Here is a 20,400-nt window from a genome sequence, read left to right on the forward strand (position 1 = left end):
CAGTGACAGTGACTGTTTTGACTTGTTCAAATAAATGTTGTCGTGCAGTGAAAGGCAGAAATGTGATGAGCTCTAAACAAGCTGTGTTGAATGTAGGAAGGAAGCTTACCCATGCAACAAGAAACTCATAAATTCACAATGCTGCTTTAAAGTGGGGTCCATTTTATCTGAAGCACAGCAGGAAGCTTTGCTTAAAACATAGCATCATTTTGGTTGGAAAAGACCCTTAAGATCATCAAGTCCAGCTACTTACCATAGTCTTCCCTTCTACTCCTTTTTCCTTCTCCTCTTCCTCTTTTTCTTCCAGCTATTATTTCTTCTATTCTTTTGCTAAACACTTCCTCTGGATTTTGTTAATCTTCATGCTTTATCTTTCACATTCCTGTGTTCTTCCCTCATTCCTATTTTCCTGTCTCATCCAGTTTCTCCTCCTTTTCTTCAAACTCTTCCACCTACTCTTCCTTCTGCTCTTGCCTCCTGTTATCTTGTCCTTCTCTTGTCTCCTGTTGCCTTCTCCTACTTCTGCTGTTGCCTTCTGTTGCTGTCTCTTTCTCCTCCTTCTTCTAACTTTTTCTTCCTGTTGCTTCCTGTTTTCTCCTGCTGTCTCCTCCTCCACCTCCTCCTCCTCTTGCCTCCTGTTGCATCCTCCTCCAGTTCCCTCCTTTTGCCTCCTCTTGATCTTCCTGTTCCCCCCTGTTGCGCCTCCTCGTTTACTTTCTGAGTACCTCTGTATGCTCATTTCTTTGGGACAGGGGCCCCAAACATTATAAGCAGCAATGAACGACACAAAAACAGAATGAAAAGTTTTAATTCAGCTATGTGTCTTGTTACAATTATTTTGCCCAGTTACCTGGCAAAGTTTGCTCAGTTACAGCAAAGACTGGATTTCTGTTTAAACATTATTATCAGGTGAATTGCTCTGTCTTGCTGCTTAGAGAGGAGCAACACTGCTCCAGGAGCTTTTATCTCATTGTGAGAATTAGGAAACAAAGAGAGAGTTGGCTGTTTCAGAGCAATTTCCCAGTAAGTCTCATCTTAGGTCAGTTTTCTTCTGTCTCTCACTCCTACCTGGAAGCACTAGAGAAGGTAGTTATCTCCACTAACAGATAATGAATATTTCTCTTTGCCATTTAAACCACTGTTACAACAGAAGGAAACCACAAGGGCATAATGAAGCTTGAATGATGGGCTAGTGTGTACTGCATTATGTCAAAGTCAAGCTATGCAGAGAAATTGAAACAGGTTGATGAGAAAGTGAAGAAAGGAGGGCTGACTGTTCCTCTCCCAATCATTCTCAGGGCCTGGTACCAGCAAGGACAATGCTCTTGGGAGTCAGTGGTCTAAACGCAAGTCTCAACGAGGGAATGCAGACCCAAGGAGATCTTTTTTTACTCTTGAAGCACTGGACCCTTCCTATATGTTTTTGGATTGTCCAGTGTAGGTGTTTGTGGTCCTCCTTCCTGTAGAGCTTAGTCTTTCCTCTGTAAACCCTGAAAAAAGTTTTTGTATGAACTAATGGATGGGGCATTTTATTGGTGTTTAACGAGCAGTAGCAGTTACAGAAACATATACCTCTGGCTGAGGAAAACAGCATACCACATTACACTTGTGATGACTTTGTGATTATTTCCTTCAATTCTTCACTTAGAAATTCTACATGAATTTTTTTGTCTGTCTTGTCTTGTGAATCTGTAGCTTACTGTTCCTTTGCAACTATCTGCTTTTCTTCTGTATTGTCGATCATCTGTTCTAATGAAGAAGTTTGTGACAGCAGCAGGATAGGTGGCTGTGCATTTCTTTATCTATGCAGTCGTCCTTTACTGTTGAATTGTAAGGGATTCTTTCAACATAAAGACCTGTTCAGGTTATAAATATATCCTTCTACATGCTTGATACTGCATTCACTCTGTGATTTGTTCAAGTTATGCCAGTCATAACCTCATGATTTTTATCTTCCTTCAGTAGAATAAATCAGTCTCACTTTCTCTTATCTGGAATAGGCTTGCTGTGAATTTTTTAAGACACCTTTGTCAAATGGAGTCCATGTCACGTACAAGCAGTTTTTAAATTAGATGGAGCAGAAGGACAAGTTCTGTTCCAGGATGCTGCAGAAAGACAATTTAAAACTTTCATGAATATAATTTAACTTACTTGAAGTGTAATACAAAGTTGTTGAGCATGAAGTTGTTGATAGCAAATGTGTTCAGGATTTGTAACTTTAAATAACTTTGCAATATTGAAAATAGTTACGTATGCCCTCTGTATACTTGCATGTCTAAAGAAGGGTAGTTTTTCAGTATCAGCTTTTACATGTTATACAGCTAATTGTTTTACTTACACTGATATGACACGCTTGAAAAAATTTGTGGAGAAAAAAATACCTGTCATTACAAAGCATTGATGTCTTTTCAGTAGCTATGCCTCTTGGTTTTATTTCTACAACGTGCTTGTAATCTAGCTATTATCCTTTCATCCCTGAATGTTTTTTAAGTAGTGGAAGTGATTTATCATTGCAGATATTTTCAAGGATATCTCTAGGGAGCTGCCTTTCTATTTTCTTTGATGCTGGATTTGGTATGCTTTAGTATAGTGTGGCATATTTGACTGTTGAAAGCCTCCTGTATTCTTGGCTATCCAGTGTTTCATTATCCTAGCCTGCACTGGTGAAAACATGCTGGCCAATGTGGTCATGCCAGGCCACATTTTGGATGTTTGTGGGGTGATTGTTTATTCTGAACGCTTTTCAGGACAGCAGCAGTCAACTTTGTCAGCCAAAGATGACAATTAACCTCTCTCAATATATTACATACTTTTGAGCTTTCCGGGACAGAATTAATTGATAATTGTATCTTGTCTTCTTCAGTGGCTGCATTTCATTGCTTATGAAGAAGAGGGCGGAAGACATGTCAGTGTCCTGTGAAATATCAGTAGAAAACTCTGTGTTGTTGTTTATGGATGAATGACAAGAGAGGCTAGGCAGTCCTGTGGCTTACCAAGTACCTTACTTGGCATACAACTTAGTTTCTGTGTCTGAGAGGGATTCACTGGCAGGTTCTGAGCCTGAAGGCAACTGATCTCTGTTAAGAATGACAGGCTGCAGAGCAGCCTTACACAACTCTTACTCTCATTCATAGTTAGTTGCATTCTGGCCTGTGCCTGGAGCAGACAGTATGGCTGCTTAGCCTAAAATGAGAATGTTCGTTGTTTGTGCAATATGCAACTTTCAGAACTGAGTACAGAAACGTGTATTGAAAGCTCTCTTAGTTTAAAAGGAAAAGATGAGTTGAAAACTATTCAGTGCTCCGTTTCCAGCTTAAATGGCTATAAATGCAGTCTGTTTGTCCATCAGAATTAGAGAAAGCAAGATTTGGTGCTTGGCGGGACATATTTTCTGTAAACTTCATTGTCTCTTGCTAAGAAATACATATATTGGTAGTTCTCACAAACAGACTTTTGTCTGGGCTTAATATTACACATGTGAAAAACTATCTGAGAAAAATAAACTTTTTCCAAAACATTCTGAGCAGGCCTTGCACTGCAATAGACAGATGTTAGGTAACAGGAAGTCCACTGTTTTCTTAGTGCTGCATCTGTCTTGTATCTCAAAGTATTCAGTTACGTATAAATAACAGGAATTCCTACAAATGTCCTGATAAAAAAGTCCAAAAGTGTTTTAATTAAAACAATATGAGGAAGTTTATAGCAAGTCAGTTACAGAAAGCTTTGTGACTACCAAAAGAAAGTTTAAAATAAAGGCCCCTTTTCTTTCAAGGACTTATGCAGTCTTATTTAATGCTTCAACCCAGAAAGGCTCCCATGTGGATTAGTGTGTCTGAACACATTTTGCCTGTGCTGGACAGCACAGCTGGTATTAGCCCAAGAGCAACCTCTCCCATCAAAGGGTTTTTTATAAATGGGTGACCCTCATGGAGAAGGCTTCCTGCTGATTTCAAGGAAAACTTCTGGCACAGAATTTCAAAACAGTGTGTTTAAAATTCTGCTTCTTATGTGTATTAAATTATAATCTTCTGCTAAGTTACTTAGATTGTTCACCAGTTGAGAAGACAGGAAATTTTCTTTACATTCTGGATATTTTGAAGAAGATCCCTGTAAGACTGTGACAAAGCCAGGGTACTTAACATGTGAAGAAGTTTGAGTGTCCTGTTAGAACAGATCTTGCTTTAACTCCTAGTCACTTAAATTGTCAGATAAATTTTGGAGGAGTTTCTGTTCGTGGGGAAGTGAAAGAGGCCTAAGATTTCTCCACCCTCAACCATTCTGTGATTCTGTAGTTACAATCTATTTCTATGGCATATTATAGTTTCTTCTTCTTTTAAAATTTTCTCTATTTCTATGAACACTATCATAAAGTTGTGAAACTGCTTTCTTCCTTGCCCTTCCCAGACAAGTATCACAACCACACAGACCACTTACTAATTCTTACTCTCTAAAATCCACAGAACAGTTTGCAGAAGGGGAAAAGCAGAACTAGTGTAAGGAGGGAAATCCAAATCTACATGGCATTATTGGGAGCTACTAGAGTAAATCATGTCTGACCAACTTGGTTGTCTGCCTGATAAAACAATTGAATCTGTGGATGAGGTTAGGGCAGCAGATGTCATTTACTGCTATTTTAGCAAGGCTTTTGACACGGTGTCCCACATTATTCTTGTATCCAGCTCGGGACTTTATGTTTTGGGTGGGTAAAAATCTGGTTTGGTGGTCAGGCTAAAGGCCCATCAGTTAATGAGCTGATAAGAAGCAGGGTACTGCAGGGGTCTGTTCTGTGACCTGTCCTGTTCAGCATCTTGATCAGTGGTCTGGAGGAGGGGATGGAGGGCATTCTAACCAAGTTTGCAGATGCCACCAGATTGGGGGGCTACCTCTTGGTATGCTGGAGGGCAGAGCTGCCAGTCAGGGGAATCTGGACAGCTGGTAGGAGTGGATGGACAAGGATCTGATGAAATTCAGCAAGGACAAACCTTAAATCCTGCCCCTAAAAAGGCAGAGGTATACAGTGATGCAGGCTGGGGACAGAGGGGCTGAGGAGCAGCTTTGCAGAAACAACCTGTGGCCCCAGGGGGCAGTGAGCTGGGCAAGGGCCAATTGTGTGCCCTAGAACTGGAGGTGGCCAGCAGCACCCTATGAATGAATGTGTCCCAGAGAGTGAGGGAAGTGATTATTCTCTGCTCAGTACTTGTGAAACCACTTCCAGATACTGTGTCTGGAAAGATATCAGTAAAGTGGAGTGAGTTCAATGTAGGATCACCAAGACAGATGGGGGCTGGAGCACAGGGCCTGTAAGGAGAGACTGGGGAACTGGGTTTCTTCACCCTGTAGAAGGATGGCTTTGGTGGGACCTAACAGCAGCTGCCTGTACCTACAGAGAAGCTGTCAAGAATCATACAGAATCATAAAACGGTTTGGGTTGGAAGGGACCTTAAAGATCATCTAGTCCAACTCCCCTGCCATGGGCAGGGACACCTTCCTCTAGACCAGGTTGCTCAGAGCCCCGTCCAGCCTGGCCTGAACACTGCCAGGGAGGGGGCAGCCACAGCTTCTCTGGGCAACCTGTGCCAGTGTCTCATCACCCTCACAGGAAATAATTTCTTTCTTACATCTAATCTAAATCTACCCTCTTTTCAGTTTAAAACCATTATGCCTGGTCCTACCACCACACTCCCTGATAAAGAGTCCCTCTCCACCTTTCCTGTAGGCCCCTTTAAGTACTGGAAGGCTGCTATAAGATCTCCCCGGAGCATTCTCTTTTCTAGGCTGGACAATCCCAACACTCAGAGCCGGTCCTCATAAGGGAGGTGCTCCAGCTCCCTGGTTGCCATCCATTCCCTTTGTCCTTTAATTTACTGACAAGGAGGAGTTAACTTACCCTACAGGCATATGAATGCTGAAATAGTAATGAAAATTGATACCTGTGTCTCAGCCAGGAAGGGCTTGAAAAACCTTAGGGATTACTGCAGTACCTCTGGAGAGCATGGCCACATGCTTGCCAGATGGTTGGACTTCTTTTCATTAATACTATGAACTCTGCAATCAAACCTCGGGTTCTGTGTGGATCTACAGTACATATGTGTGCAATTTGTCATTGGAACAGGCTCCCCAGGGAAGTGGTCACGGCACCAAGCCTGTCAAGAGTTCACTGAACGTCTAGATGATGCTCTTAGTCATATGGTTTAGTTTTAGGTAGTCTTGCAAGGAGCAGGGAGTTGGATGCAATGATCCTTGTGGATCACTTCCAACTTGAGATATTCTGTGATTCTGTGATTCTAATTTCACCTCACAGGGACTCTGAGCACTATGCCATCTGGTTTTATTATGAGAAAGAAAAAATTCCGTTGTGTTATGTTGCTGCCAAAGCACATCTCTCCCTCATTGTATACTCCTAGAAATGCTTGCGTTTGCTAGTTGTCTTTAGCAAAGCAGCTTTTGTCTCTTGCTTTATCCTTACTTTTAGCACAGCCATATCTATATACTGTATATGTCAACAGCTGTTTCTAGTCATTCTATTAGAGCTTGTGTGAAGGGGCCAGTGAAGTTTACACAAGGCAGGGAGTCAGAGCACTCAGTCCTGAAGGTTATACTTCCTTTGGGAGTTGACTCTTGAAACATTTACAAAAGGGAGTGCGAAGTTATGCATTTTGGATTTGAATCTCAAACTGATGACTAAAGCAACATGAGAACAGCATTTGGTGTGGAACATCATGATAAGTACACCTGTTAGCATCCCACACACTGAAGAAAACAACCCCATAATTAGAGTTAGACAGACTGCATCTTGTGCAAAGCTTTCCAATACATTTGTAACCCAGAGAAACAGTTGAAAACAACATTAGTTACTGCAATACTTTTTGTCAGAAGTTTTCAAACTTTTAAGTTTGGGTTCCTGGAAATTTACAGTTCAGAGGCAGTGATGGCATTTTCATGAACTTGTATATTATACACAGGATGTGTGTGTGGCATTTATATTGAAAAGGAGTAATTTCCCATATATATAGCTTGCAACTGTAATGCATAAATAGATTTTCACCCTAGATTATATGATTGGGGGACCAGTAAGAGTTTTCATGCTTTTGTCACATCAGTTACATCACTTGTTTGAGTTTCTGGGAAGTATGGTCTTTGTTGTTGATGAAACTCATTGGGGTTTTGCTGTCCAAGTAGCATTTATTACTACTAAAACAACATCGTGAGGTTGCCAGAATGTTACAGTGTGGATGAAGCCACAGCTGTAAATTTCCTTAAAGGATTGCTCTTCTTTTGTTCATTTTGTTTGGTAGTATGGATCTCAGGTGTGGTATGAGTAGGACTACAGCACCATGGAAACTTGTGCTTTGTGTTTGTGTGCTCTAGAAGGTATTTATTTCCATCTTTTAACTACCAAAGTTCAGCAGTATCTTCTGGTACTCAGTATGTCCTTTTATTGAAATGTCAAAACATTACTTATAGGTAGTCTAGGTTAAGAGGCATTCATAATCATTGTAATTCATATAATTTAAGGGGGTTTCAGTTCCCTGGCTGTTGTTTACGCCTTGTTTCCATTTTATTCAAGTTCTTCAGATTTCCTTTTAACTTTTTCTGTGTACTTTCCATGTAGGAAGAGTGAGAGAGGAACCCCATGCTTTGGCTATTTTCTACCACCAAACACCACAATACCGTGGCAAAATTTGCTTTCCCCATCCCAAGATTGACAGAATTTGTATATATGGATAGAGTACCAGGTGGGATGTAAAGGTGCCACTTCCTATCTCTTTTTCCACAGTAATTCTTACTGTTCCTCTGATGGGTAGACTCACAGCATGCTATGAGTCCCCTGTAGTATGCTAGAGAGCCTCCTTACTTAATGTGCAGGCACTACAGGTGATTTGGCTGGCCTACAGAATCTTTCTGTGATTCCAGAGAGGAATAATGTAGGTATAGAAAATGCCTACATACAGTTACTGCTGGGTTGTGTTAGGAAATTAACCTAGTCATAGATCTATTTGGAAACTGGAGAATTAAATTCTTTAGCAGATGCTCCTGACTGGCTGATCACTCACTGCTGGGGTAGTCTGCTGAATTGTTTTACCTCTGCAATCATTCAGTGTCATATTTTTCTCACTATCTTTCTTCCCATGTGAAGATTGATTTCTTAGGGAAGACTAGGCATGAAGTGATCGTAAGGTATAGCTTCTCTGTGGGCCAGGCAGCACTGGTTGTCAGCCCTTGTGTACCAACTCTTGAGTCTTCCAGAATCAAGAGCTAATTCTACACCCCTTCTAGTTACCTGAATCTTGTTTAAATAGTTCTAAAGACAAGAAATTGTGGTCTAAAATCATATGAGTCTGTACATTCTGAGGAGGCCTACTGTGAGCTGATAGATCTGTAAGGTTGCTTCTCTTGTTCAAACAAGTCAGCTCCCTCTCAGGTACATCTAAAGGTCTCTTAGCTTCTTTTTGTCACAGCTCTGTACAACATGGTTTATTTTTGCTCCCATCATTTAGAAGTGCTTAAGGGGTCTGATTCATGCTCAGTTTTGCAATTCTAGTATCTTACTGACATTGTTACCAGTCTGTGATCTGTGTGCTCCTCATCCAGTTTAAATCTGACTTTGCTCCTTTGCAGAGATTGTCTTTATGGTGGGTATCACTTAGCCAGCATAATTAGAGAGTGAATTTAGGTTTTTCTAACTCACTGGAATGAAGTATTGATAGAATGTCCTGATGAGTTTACCATAATAATATTTAACTGTAGCTTAAACTAACAATCAGACCCTTCCTTTTCCATCCTTACAGCCACCATCAAATGCAGGATGAATCAAGCTATGCATGCCATGTTTTCAAAGCACTGTGTTATTTGCACCAGATAAGTCAATTTTTTTGTTTCAGTGGAAAGACTTGTGGAAAGCCTGACAATACATTTTTGAAAATGCTTCAAATGGATCATTCAGCACATTAAAAGTTTGCTACTAATGAATGAATGAGAGTCTTGGCAATGCTTTAGCATGCCTAAGAGTATTCCCGTACCTGAGATAAAGTGGGCAAGGAGTCTACTATGTTCCTCCTGTGCTTGTTGCTCATGCCCCAACTTAAGGACAGCTGTTTTACACGGTCCTTATTTAACCAGCTGTCTTTTGGATCTTTTAAACATCACTCTGTGACTTCAGAGACTGTTGGAAAGTCACCGTAAGTGAGTTGAATCCATATGGTCAGAGACTCAGAGCAGGAAAATAATTTTCTAACATTCAGTAACTGTTTATTCTAGAAGGTTTTCTTCCCCCATGTGGATCTGACAAACTGACCTTCCTCCTGTGAGCTTTGGAGTCCATCCCAGCTCCAGTTCATTTGTTCGTGATGACTGATATCTGGTCAAGCTAATCTGTTTGATGAGCCTTGAGTACAAGGTCAAATAAAGTCATATGAAGGACAGGCTTTTCCTCTTGGTACTACTGGTTAGAGGGGTCTGCAGAAGCTAGGCAGGAGGAACACATGCAATTTACAGTCTTGGCACAGACAAACATCTCAGCTAGCTTTAGGTACACTAAAGAATGGTTGTGCTTTATAGGGTGTGTCCACAGCATCCTGTTTTTCAATATGGATGTACACAATGAGGAGAAGTCAGAAGCAAGAGGATGAACACATCCATTTTTGCACTTTGAAATTACTTTTTCCCTCCCTTTAAAACAACAAACGTTCCAAATTATCTTTATTTACACAGACCTATCCACCTTGGCATCAATTTTTTTTCTCTTCATAAGAAGCAGTATTTCTGTCTGCAAGGTACTGGATTTGTGAGCATATTTCTTGGGAACAGGTCTTACAGTACAGATAACTAGTCTCTTGCTTTATAATGGATGTTTAATACTCAATAAAGCAAAATAGTTGACTTTGTCCTCTTGGCACTAGTTCAGTGAAATACTTAAGCACACTTAACTTTTTGGACTCATGAGAAGCCCCTGAGTTTTGAATGGAAATCCGAAAGCCTTTTGTAAAAGTTCCTTTTTTTAAAATGAGTATAGAATACAGAAAAAAGATTTTGTGCAACATACTAGTTTTTCCATAACTTCAATGTCTTATTTTTTCCCCCATTTTATTATGTACTATCCTCGTTACTTGTTGGCACTAAGCTCTTGTATAAAATACTTGTTCTGTAAAGGAGAAGTTGAAGTTGTGCTGTGACTGAGTCAGCATCCCCTAGCACAAACCTTCTAGGTTGCTTCTCTTTGTAACTCTCAGCATGGGTGGCATGCAGGAGCAGGGATGAAAGACAGAAGACATGGAAGTGAAAGAAATAGAAGGAGCACAACTCAGAAGACTGGGTTGTGTGTCCATAGACGGTACTGTAGTTTGAAATCGTATAAAGCCTGTGAACGTTCTGAACGCTGCTTCAGCTAAGGAAAATACAGGCCAGTAATTCATCAAAGCCTGAAACATGCCTACTTCACACAGTGCAGTGTTTTTCATAGAAGCCTGGATAAACCCATATATCTACATGGTACAGTACACAGCAGTGCAGAGATATTGTTTGGAGTCCCACTGCCTGTGTGTTTGTGCTAGCAAAGCACCAAACCCGGCCTCAGAAGGAAACCAACCAACAGGGCACAGTGCCACACTGATAGGACCGGACTGCTTCCTGCTTAACAGATAGCTTCTTCCCTGTGAGGTTATCGATCCCTGAACCATGCTTAGCTGCACAGTACGGTGTATGTTTTACTGTCATTTGCACCTCAGAGCTGCCAAAGTTGGTGAGTGTCCAGCAGGACTTAAATCGCTCTAGTCCTCCCACAAAAATTTGGGCTACAGATTTTGTGGAGCTGCACCCGAGAATTGCTTCAGACTTGCTCCATGTCTCCTTTCTTGTTTCATTCCGTCATGTCTGTTTTCCCTCACACACAGCAGAAAAGGACACTATTATAAATACTCTATAGAATAAAATCTTGCTCTTAGTAAACTCCATCCAGATACATGCATTCATGATGACAGTCTGCATTAAACACAGCAGATCCATTCTGACTTGTATCATTCAATGGGAGAGAAAGAAAAGAGAAGTGTTGGCCATGTGAGGAGTTCAAAAGAGTAAAATTACTAGTAGTTTGACAACAGTTTTACACTCAGCTCATTCCTAGTAAAAGGTAACAGAATCATTTCTAGCAGTTAGATGTAAATTGACATTAAGACCTGGTTCCACTGCCTGTAATAAGAGCACACTTACTTCTGAAATTAAAGGTTTCTCATTAAGATTTTCTTTTAAAAAACAACAGGAGGGAATTTTTTTTTCTCTTGAGCTGCTACGTATTTATTAGAGGTAAATTCTAATATTAAAAACAATTTTCAAGAAAATGCTTCTTAGCTCTACTCATAGCAAACACCACTGAGTCAGTATTTACTTAATTTTACTATTATTATGCAAAAGACTAGAGTCTAGCAGCTGAGTCCATTTCTGATTCTTTTCTGAACATCTGCTTCATGCTAAAGTCTGTCAAACTGCTGAGATGTTTTTAAAAGCCAACAGGGGATTTCATTTTTTTTTCCTGGAGACTGCAAAGAATTATGTGTTTTGTAGTCTGAGCTACAGTGCTTTATGTTGACAGCACTGTCCATACCATGATAGTCTGGTTGAGCAGAAACAGATGTTGTAGGCTCATTGGCCAGTTTCCTGTCTGAAGGAGAGGCTTCTAATAAAGTCCACTTTTTCATGGTGGAATTTCTTTAATGCTATATTTCCTTGAGAAGTTCTTAGTTTCCATTCATACAAACTTTAATTAAATTGAGTTAAGCACTTGGCTCTTTAGAGAACTTTTTTCTCCCATGGAATCTCATTGATAGGACTCTGTGTTATCATCAGACTTCAGAGAGGAATTTATAAGCCAAAGCTGTACTCAAGCCTTAAAAACCTACGCCTGTGTATGCGGTCTTTCCAGTACAACTTCTTAAAACTGATTTAAATTCTCAGAAAAAGATTCTTTAATGCCTTATAGTGCCCATAAATTGGGTATGGTAGCAATCTCACTGTGATAATACGTAAGTAACATGCATAATATTGATAGTTTTAACATTGGCAGTAATTTCATATCTTGATCACTGTGACAATTGCCTACTTGCAGCACCTGTAAATATGGGGTGAAAAATTCCAGCTTTGCATGCCATCTGCTTTGTCTGTTTGTTAAAGGTGTATTTACTGTTCCTGTTCACCCGTGATTTCTACATCAGTGGCAGTTCACTCCACAGCAAATTAGGATGACTAGGGTAAAGTACAGATTCCTTGCACCTCCTGCCCATAGTGGACAGGATTATCACATTAGTTTTAAAGGCGAAGGCAGACTTGGCGACAAGCGGTGCTGGCTATTTTTACTTTGACCACTTACTCTGAAGAGCGGGGAAGAAGCAGAGACATTCTGCAGCCGTTTGTCAGAGATCTGAGGCAGAGCTGTGCTGCAGCTGTTGGTTTTCTTACAAATGTGTTTCAGTTCCCCAGTGCTCCCCTGTCTCTGTAGCTGGCTATGAAGTTGGGCACGTGAATTTGGTTTTACCCCCAGGATTGAATCAGAAAGTTGCCTGTTGGTATTGGGACACAAATTAGTTTACCATTATTTTGTAAAGTGTCTCAAGTACTTTAGAAGTGCTGTCTTCTTGGTATGCTGCATACAGTGCTTGTAACATTTGACTGTGATAGTGCAGAGTCTGTGTGCAAGAAAACTTGATGGAATGAAACGTTGAGCTGTGTGTTCACACCATGACCTATAGGTGGCAACAAGGAATGTGAATAACTGCAGGGCCTCACTGTGTGTAAGTGCCTGGGTTCCCTGATGAGTGTTTTAACTATTCTTGTGATGGTGCAAGCCTTTTCAAGTCTGGTCCTACAGGAGACGTAAGTCCAATGAACTTGAACGGCCCAAAGGGAGATACTAAGTTTTAAATTTGTTTAGTTTAGAAATTTAAAGCCAAGGGGCTGACCTTCCACACAATAGTTCACATCCTTGGAGTACAGTGGTGATTGTGCTGAACGTAAATGTGTTCCATATAGCTTAAGTAAGTTCTAGTATGTACGTTGCTGTGTGTTACAAGGCACGAGCAAGGTAGGTTGTGTTTGTAGGACTTTGCCCTTCTGCTGGGATAATTTTTAGTTTTTCTGTTGAAAAATTTCAAACACATGGAAAGGCCAATGTGAGACTGAGGGTCAGGAGAGAATATTGGAAAAGTTAGTTGGCACCACAGTTACATTGCATGAGTGCCAGGAGGCTCCGTTGATAGAAAGGGAGCTCAAATTGTTCTGAATAGAATTTAACAAGGAGATTATTTTTGCAGTTATTAGCAACTATAACCATCCTCAGAACTATTGTCAGCCAAAAAAATCCACCTGAAGTTACCAGCTTTCGAGACAGAAACTGCTCCTGAACACTGGTACCTTTAGTCCACTTGCAGAAGTGTTTTAGAATTAAAACTTTGTAGGGATGAGGAATTAGCAAAACAAAAAAAAACCCGTATGTTTTTACATCCTTTGTAACTAAAGTGGCTTCAGATGCTTTTTGTTTATTGATTTCTGTTAGTATGATCTTTCTTTGTGAGTTGCAGCACACGAGAAAGCTGAAAGAAACGAAACTTGATGTCCGCTGTTTTTTTTTCTGCCTTGTGCTCCTGACAACCTCTTTGCCAGCCATGGCTGTTTACATCTTATCTTAGTGATATGTCCTGGCTATGTGTGTTGTGTGTGAGGTTTTAGCATTCCACTGCTTTTTGCTTAATAAATTAAAGACTGGAAGGGAGTAACACTGTAATACTTGACCATATAAGGGGGGTGTCTGTTGTTTTAGTTCTGCTCCTTGCACAAAATGCAGTTGAAGCCTTTTAAGGGAAGGTGGTGCAGACAGAGTGAAAACAACCAGAAGCAGAACATTCATTTCACGTTATAGTTGGTGCCAGTGCTGGGTGCTGTTATTGCTACTGCTGTGAATTTCTCACAGGCTGTTGGAGTTGCATAGCTGAAAAGGAGAGACTTACAGATGAGACTGAAGAAAAAGGTTATAAATAGTTTTATAACATAAAACATAACATAAAATAGTTTAAGTTATAAAAGTTATAGGAGCTCACGGCTCCTATATCTTGAGAAATAATTAGAATGAAGAGGGAGCTGACAAAGGTGAGCTGAATTAGACTTCCAGAGTTGAGAAATTAAGTAGCAAAGAGCTCTTCAGCATCAACAAGAAGGGACCTCAGAAAGAACAAGTGGAAACATCATGCAGTGAGAATGGGATAGGGACTCAGTGACTAAAAAGGCAATGAACATCGTGTCTAAATTTTCAATAAAGTTTTAAGAAAAATTTTCTTTACAAAAGAAATTTGGATGTTGGAAAGGGAATGAGGTAACTAATGAGAATGCTTGGATGTAAAAGAAACTGTGGCAGCATGGTAGGGGTTCAATTCTGGATGTCATCTTATTACTCCAGAGGAGTGAATCCATGAAATTTTAGGTCTGGTTTCAAGTATACTTAAGTAAGTCCATCAAGGCAAAGACTGTACTATATGGTTAGAGAATAGCAAAACCAGGGTCTCTAATAAAGGGATGGAAAAATTGATGTAGGCAATCATTAGGTCAGTTGTTTTGATCTGAGAAGTGTCCAGAGTGTTAGAAAAATTTTGAAGCATCTCAGGCAGTAAAATATCAAATGAAACACCTTTGTATGCCAAGGCTAGGCTGTTTGAAGACTCTTTATTTTCAGCTAGAAAAAGTATTTTCTTGGTAAATCAGATGCAGATCCTTACTTGAAAGATTTTTCATTCTGTGAAGAAAGACTACAAAAGTGGGAAGAAAAATTGATTTTCTTAGTTTCAGTCAAGCCGTAGTCTTGTCTTTAAAATAAAATACGCTTCAGGCCTTAAGTCAGCTAGAGATTAGATAACACAGTCTACTTCAGTGGCTAAGTAGAGATTTAGAAGACCCAGTATGAAATGTTTTTCTTCTATAGCCAGTAACTCTGAAAGAAACAATTACAGAGGTTTGATCTCTTGTGAAATGCTGCTACCACACACTATCCTTCAGTGGCCCACATGTCTGTCCCTCAGATTCCTTCAATTCCTGTTTGTTAGGGCCCAAGAGTCTTCTGCAGAATCAGGCTCTTTGCTCTCTAAATTACATCACCTTGCCTACCTTGGTGCTGGCTCCACAGAGAGGAGTAGCATTGAAAAAAAATGTGTCCATGAAACACCAGTCTGTGTTTTGAAGCCTGCTCACCCAGGTGTCCATGAGCATCTTTCACACATGCAGCTGATACCTACAGGTGGTAAAAGACAAGAAAGATAAGGACATGCAACGGCCACTTCTTTAGTGATTCTTTCATTAATATCTCTTTGTACCTCCAAGTTAAAACTTCAGAATGGATGTGATGCTGCAGTTTACCATAGCCATCATTTCACCTACAATGCGAAAGTTCATGAGGTCTGTCAAAGAAAGCCCTTCCGACCTTTTTCTTTGTGGTGAACAGGGGTCACGACTTCGTCAGGATAGATTTGTTTTATTGGCCGATCTATTCTCAAAAATTATAAAAGTTTTGCTGGGCACAAGAAAGTCAGCTTGCTGCAGACCATTTGTTGTATCTGAATGATGTGTATTCATCAGGACTTTTTGTGGCACTGTAGAGAATAGGTTGGAGCAAACTTCCCTCTGACTCTCGTTAATGTAGGTCAGGGTAATTCTGCTGAAGTCAGTGGTGTTTTGCTAGTCCAAAACCGCAGTGACTGGGAGATACCTTCCAGGACCACTTTACTTTATTAGCTCGTCTGTGAAGAATAGTCTGTTTTCTCCACTGGGTGGAGAACTGAAAGTATCACAAGGATATTCCTTTAAGCATTTTAAGTAAAAGATCTTTTTTTTTTTTTTTTTTTTTCAAATAAAAGCTTTCTTTTTTACACAGTTTAAGTAGGATGATATTTTTACTATCATTCCATGGAAAACCATTGAGGCTATCAAGAGTCCTGTACCCTCTGTTTCCCTAGCTGGGTTACACGCTTATGGCTATAATGTGTAAGGAAGAGATCTGGGATATTCAGATGTGCATCTGTACAATGAGTAGTCCAGTTGCCTGGTGCATAACAGGTAAGTTTTCCACATCAATCTGTTAAGGCTTTCAGGAGCAATTTTAGAATTAATTAAAATCTTTTTTTTGACAATAAATTTTCAAAAATTCTGATCTTCATTATGGAGATTATTATTATGTTAATTATTACCTTTATTATGAACTGGACAGCTCATTCTTTGGTAAGACATTGTAGAATGCAAGAATTGTCTTAAAATTTCTGTGTTGGTACTAAACTTGCCAGTGATTCTGTTTTCTGGTGATGAAATAACTCAAACTGTTTCTCATGGTTGCATTGTGTGTGTTCTCCTTATGTTTTAATAAAAAGTGGGCAGTCAGTATAGGTAGTTTGAGACTAACTCTTCAAAATAAAAATGAGAGTGGATTTGTACAGTAGGAGGTTAAATTTAACTATATAACCTTACAATAATGTGTATTTTTATTTTAACTCACTTTATTATCTCCCCATTTAAAACCAGCTGCTTCTCCTTTTAAAATTTGCAAAATAATAATTAAATAATGTCTGTAATTGCAAAAACTGCAGTTCGCTCTGATTATTTTTGTTCTCCTTAATTAGTATTTGAGCATACTGGGAACATAAATACCCTTAGCTCTGATAGGGGCAGAATAACTAAGGTGATTGTCGTCAGTTTAGTTTCAAGTGTAAATACCCTGTTTCCCAGTCTGCTGAGATCTAATTAGTGCTACACACAGACAGAAGAAATTTATTGTGTAATCTCATTGATGTAATGAGCACATATACTGAAAGAAGGCAAGCAGTAATACTGTTTGAAGTCAATCCCGTTAAATATCTGAGGTGACAAGAACCAGAATGTCCATGTTCTTTTGTATTCCTTCTACATAGTTCGTACTCATGGAACACATAAACACAGCTATATCAACTGTGTGGTTAGGCATAAATAGAATGCCTTTACTTCAAACAGACTAGGAGAATGAATTTATTCATATGGCATATTTTCTTCTAGTTTTTCTTTTGAACTGCTCTGGAAGTATATTCTATTCGCAAAGCTGGGCCTTTTGACAGCTAACATCTTCACCCAGTGACCTCAGAGACTGCAGTATTGCCCTTACAGGAGCACTACTGCATCAGTATCTTGATGATGTTGCGCTATACATATATATATAAGGACATATAAAATTTACTCTTATGAGTGAGACCTCTGCAAGATACAAGCTTTTTGTAGCATCAGCTCCAAAACTCACTTTCTGAGAGAAGCAGTATCTTGTCTGACTAAGAGATCTCATATAGAAAACAAAATCTTTATGGTAACTACTTGGCTTTCCATTTCTGACTACCCAAATTTAGGGACTGCAGTGTAAATGTACAGAAAAAAGATAAACTTAAAAAGCTTTCTCTGTATATACTTGTTCAAACTGCCCTGTGAAGGTACATTCCTAAAAACATCATAGATTGTAATTAATGGATCTGTGATCTGTTATAGATTAAACAAAAACCTTTATTGTGACTTGCCAGCAATTGTTTTTGCAGAATTACAAGTTCCAGAAACCCTCATCCTAAGCATTTATTTGCCTAGCTGAATAAAATATTACCTTAGTATCTTTCAAGCTTGTCATGAGGTCATATGCTGCATTAGGTAGTGCTGGAAATCTTCAGTTGTACATAGGAACTCACTTCCAAGTTTTGGTCCACAAGGGATGCTACTCTTTTGTCTCATCTGGCACTTTTTTTTTTTTATAAGCATCTCTCTACTTGGTATAGCAGTGACTGAAAGCTCTGATTTTGTAATTTTGTCTAGAAAGCAGATTCGTCAATGTAAAGTGAAAAAAAAAGTGGTAAATAAAGATACTTTTTTTTTTTTTTCCCAACTTTCTCTGCACTGAAGTCATACTAGTTGTATTTCTTGTTTAGAAAGATGTAGATGTAGGAGCATTAAAAATCCCTCCCCCTTCCTGCATTTAATATCTGTTTTTGTTGGCTTTGAAGATCTAGTAATTTCCCAGTTACAGAACATTAGTCTCCTTCCTCTGAGGCTATTTTCCAGTAGTTTGCATTGTTACTTGTTTGATCTGATGCAGTGCATTATTTCTGAGTCTACAGCTTTGAAAATTTTTTGCATCTTCCTGTGGGAACCACGCTTGTGTTTCTTGGAGTGATCATTCACCTTAAGTGTCTGTAGTTTGCATAAGGACACATTCTGCATTCATTGAGACTTCCAGTGATGATTCTTTAATTCAGTAAAATGACAGTTAAAAAAGAGTATGGTTAATTTTCAGTGTCCTTCTACTTATTTATTTTGTTGAAGTCTTCAGAGACAAGAACAAAAAAATATTGCAAGGCACGATCTGTAATATTTCACTATATACTTTGTATGTATATGTTTATATTTTGTTTGTTTGAAAAGCTTTGTTTAAAGAAAGCTGAATGCCAACACAATCAACAACTGTATTTTCAGTGCTAACCTAATGCACAGAAACCTTTGAAAACCATTACAGCTTCTGGAAGCGTTTGGTGCTGATCAAGATGGGTCTGTCCAAGACTGTTTATCGCCACACTGGAGAAATACAGAGAAGTGAAAGAGAAGGGTTTTCCTTCTGCAAAACCAGTACCAGGATATGGGAACATTTCTGCAAGCAGAGATAGTAGTTCTGTTGTATTGTTAGGCTACCTCGAGAGAATTGGTTTTGCTCTTCAACATGTTAGCCATTGTTTTCTAGTTGATTGTTTTCTAGTTTCTGGCCTGTTCCCAGCCTGCAGCTACTGTCACACAGAGATTAAATCCTTTTATGTTCTTAATTTGTTTGCAGAGCCACCCAAAACCATGTTCAGCTCTACACTGTATAACCTCCCTTATGCAGCAGCATTTCTAAGGGCCAATAATATAGGTAGTGATGTATAAACATGAGTAAGTATACACTTACTCTGCCTCTAAACTAGAGACACAAAAACTGAGTTTAGGATTAAACATTTTGATAATATTTTTTTCTCCATGTACCTCTTTAGCTCTTTTGAAATAAGCATCAGCAATTTTTACTCTATCTTATTCAAAAAAGGTAATGTTTAGGTAATATAAGTACAAAAATGAACACCTAGGCTGAATAGGAGGAGACTTAGATAGCAATGGATGTTTACTGCATAAAAATAAAAGTGGATTTGGAGACAATACCAGTGCTTATGAACAATTTAAAGATTTCAAAGAGGTTACTTAAGGGCTGAACTGTTATTTAGGTACATTTATGTACCAGCTTTTGAAAGGGTCAGTATTTGCATATTTGACAGTTTATCCCATCTACCTTACATGTCTACTTTATGTCTACTTACATGTCTATGTCTACTTGCATGTCTACTTTGAGATGGACTGTCTGACAACAGGTGTGTCTGTTGATCCGAGAGGGGACTGCGTTTGCCTTGACATGTAACTTCTAGGTGGATTGTATTAAGCGTGTTGAATCCTGCTTTGACTGAACTGCTTTGCCTGGGCTTGACTGCAGTTAAAATTATGTAAATTGTCTCATGTCAAGTATTCTTCTGTGGGAGTGGAATTCAGGAAATGTTTGTTGGGTGTGATTGCTGCAGCAGTCCTAGGAAGATTGTAAGGTCCTTTTCAGTCAGATTGACTATATGTCAAGTGTTGTTTTTCATATTAAAAAAGAGTTGGCTCTGAAAATCCTAGGCACACAATGAAAACAAGCAATACAATTAGAAACCAGAAGAATGGTGATATTAATTCTGCATAAGTCCCAGGTTGGGTTCCTTAGAGGATATGTGTTTTTTTCTTCTTTCTTGTTTTTCAGTCCAGGAAAGGTTGTTTTTCATTAGAGTTCATAACAGTAATAGCTAGTTACCAGTTAACAACCTGGAGAAGGGAAAGCACATCCAGCTTATATTGTGGTTTATTTTGGTTCTTGAAAATACTGGCAGGTCAGCCAGCTAGTGGGAGTATTTCATATAGGTGTGTCAGAGGAGATAGGGAAAGTAAGTTCAGACTCAGGTTGAGACTGAAAAAGGTTTTTTAGAAGAGATGGAAACAGCATGGAAACATTCCTGTATTGTCTTGGCTTTGAACATGCAAACAGAAGTATCATTCAAGCATATTGGTGTTGGCCACCTGTGTTTTGTAAAGGAAGGTGCTTCAACATGATGCCTTAACTTTCATTAAAATATTAGTGTAACAAAACTCTGTGTCTCTAGTTATAACTCTTTCTTGCGCAATAACAAGAGAAAAATACAGGTAAAGCCTATTGAGCCGAGGTCCTACATTTTCCAAAATACTACACTTAGTGTTTAAACATACCTGGGTTCTGACTGAAGTCAGTTCTAAGACAAGGATCAGTTTCGAATGGTGCTGTTTAACTGT

The 20,400-nt window shown here is 39.2% G+C and overlaps 1 protein-coding gene across 1 annotated transcript in view; it reads left to right on the forward strand.

The window, feature by feature from the left end:
• Positions 1–20,400, forward strand: part of PGM5 (phosphoglucomutase 5) — a 70,659-nt gene that overhangs the window by 24,896 nt on the left and 25,363 nt on the right. The gene's annotated exons all lie outside the window — the stretch shown is intronic.

This window comes from Athene noctua, chromosome Z, assembly GCF_965140245.1.
Source record: "Athene noctua chromosome Z, bAthNoc1.hap1.1, whole genome shotgun sequence".
Lineage (NCBI taxonomy): Eukaryota > Metazoa > Chordata > Aves > Strigiformes > Strigidae > Athene > Athene noctua.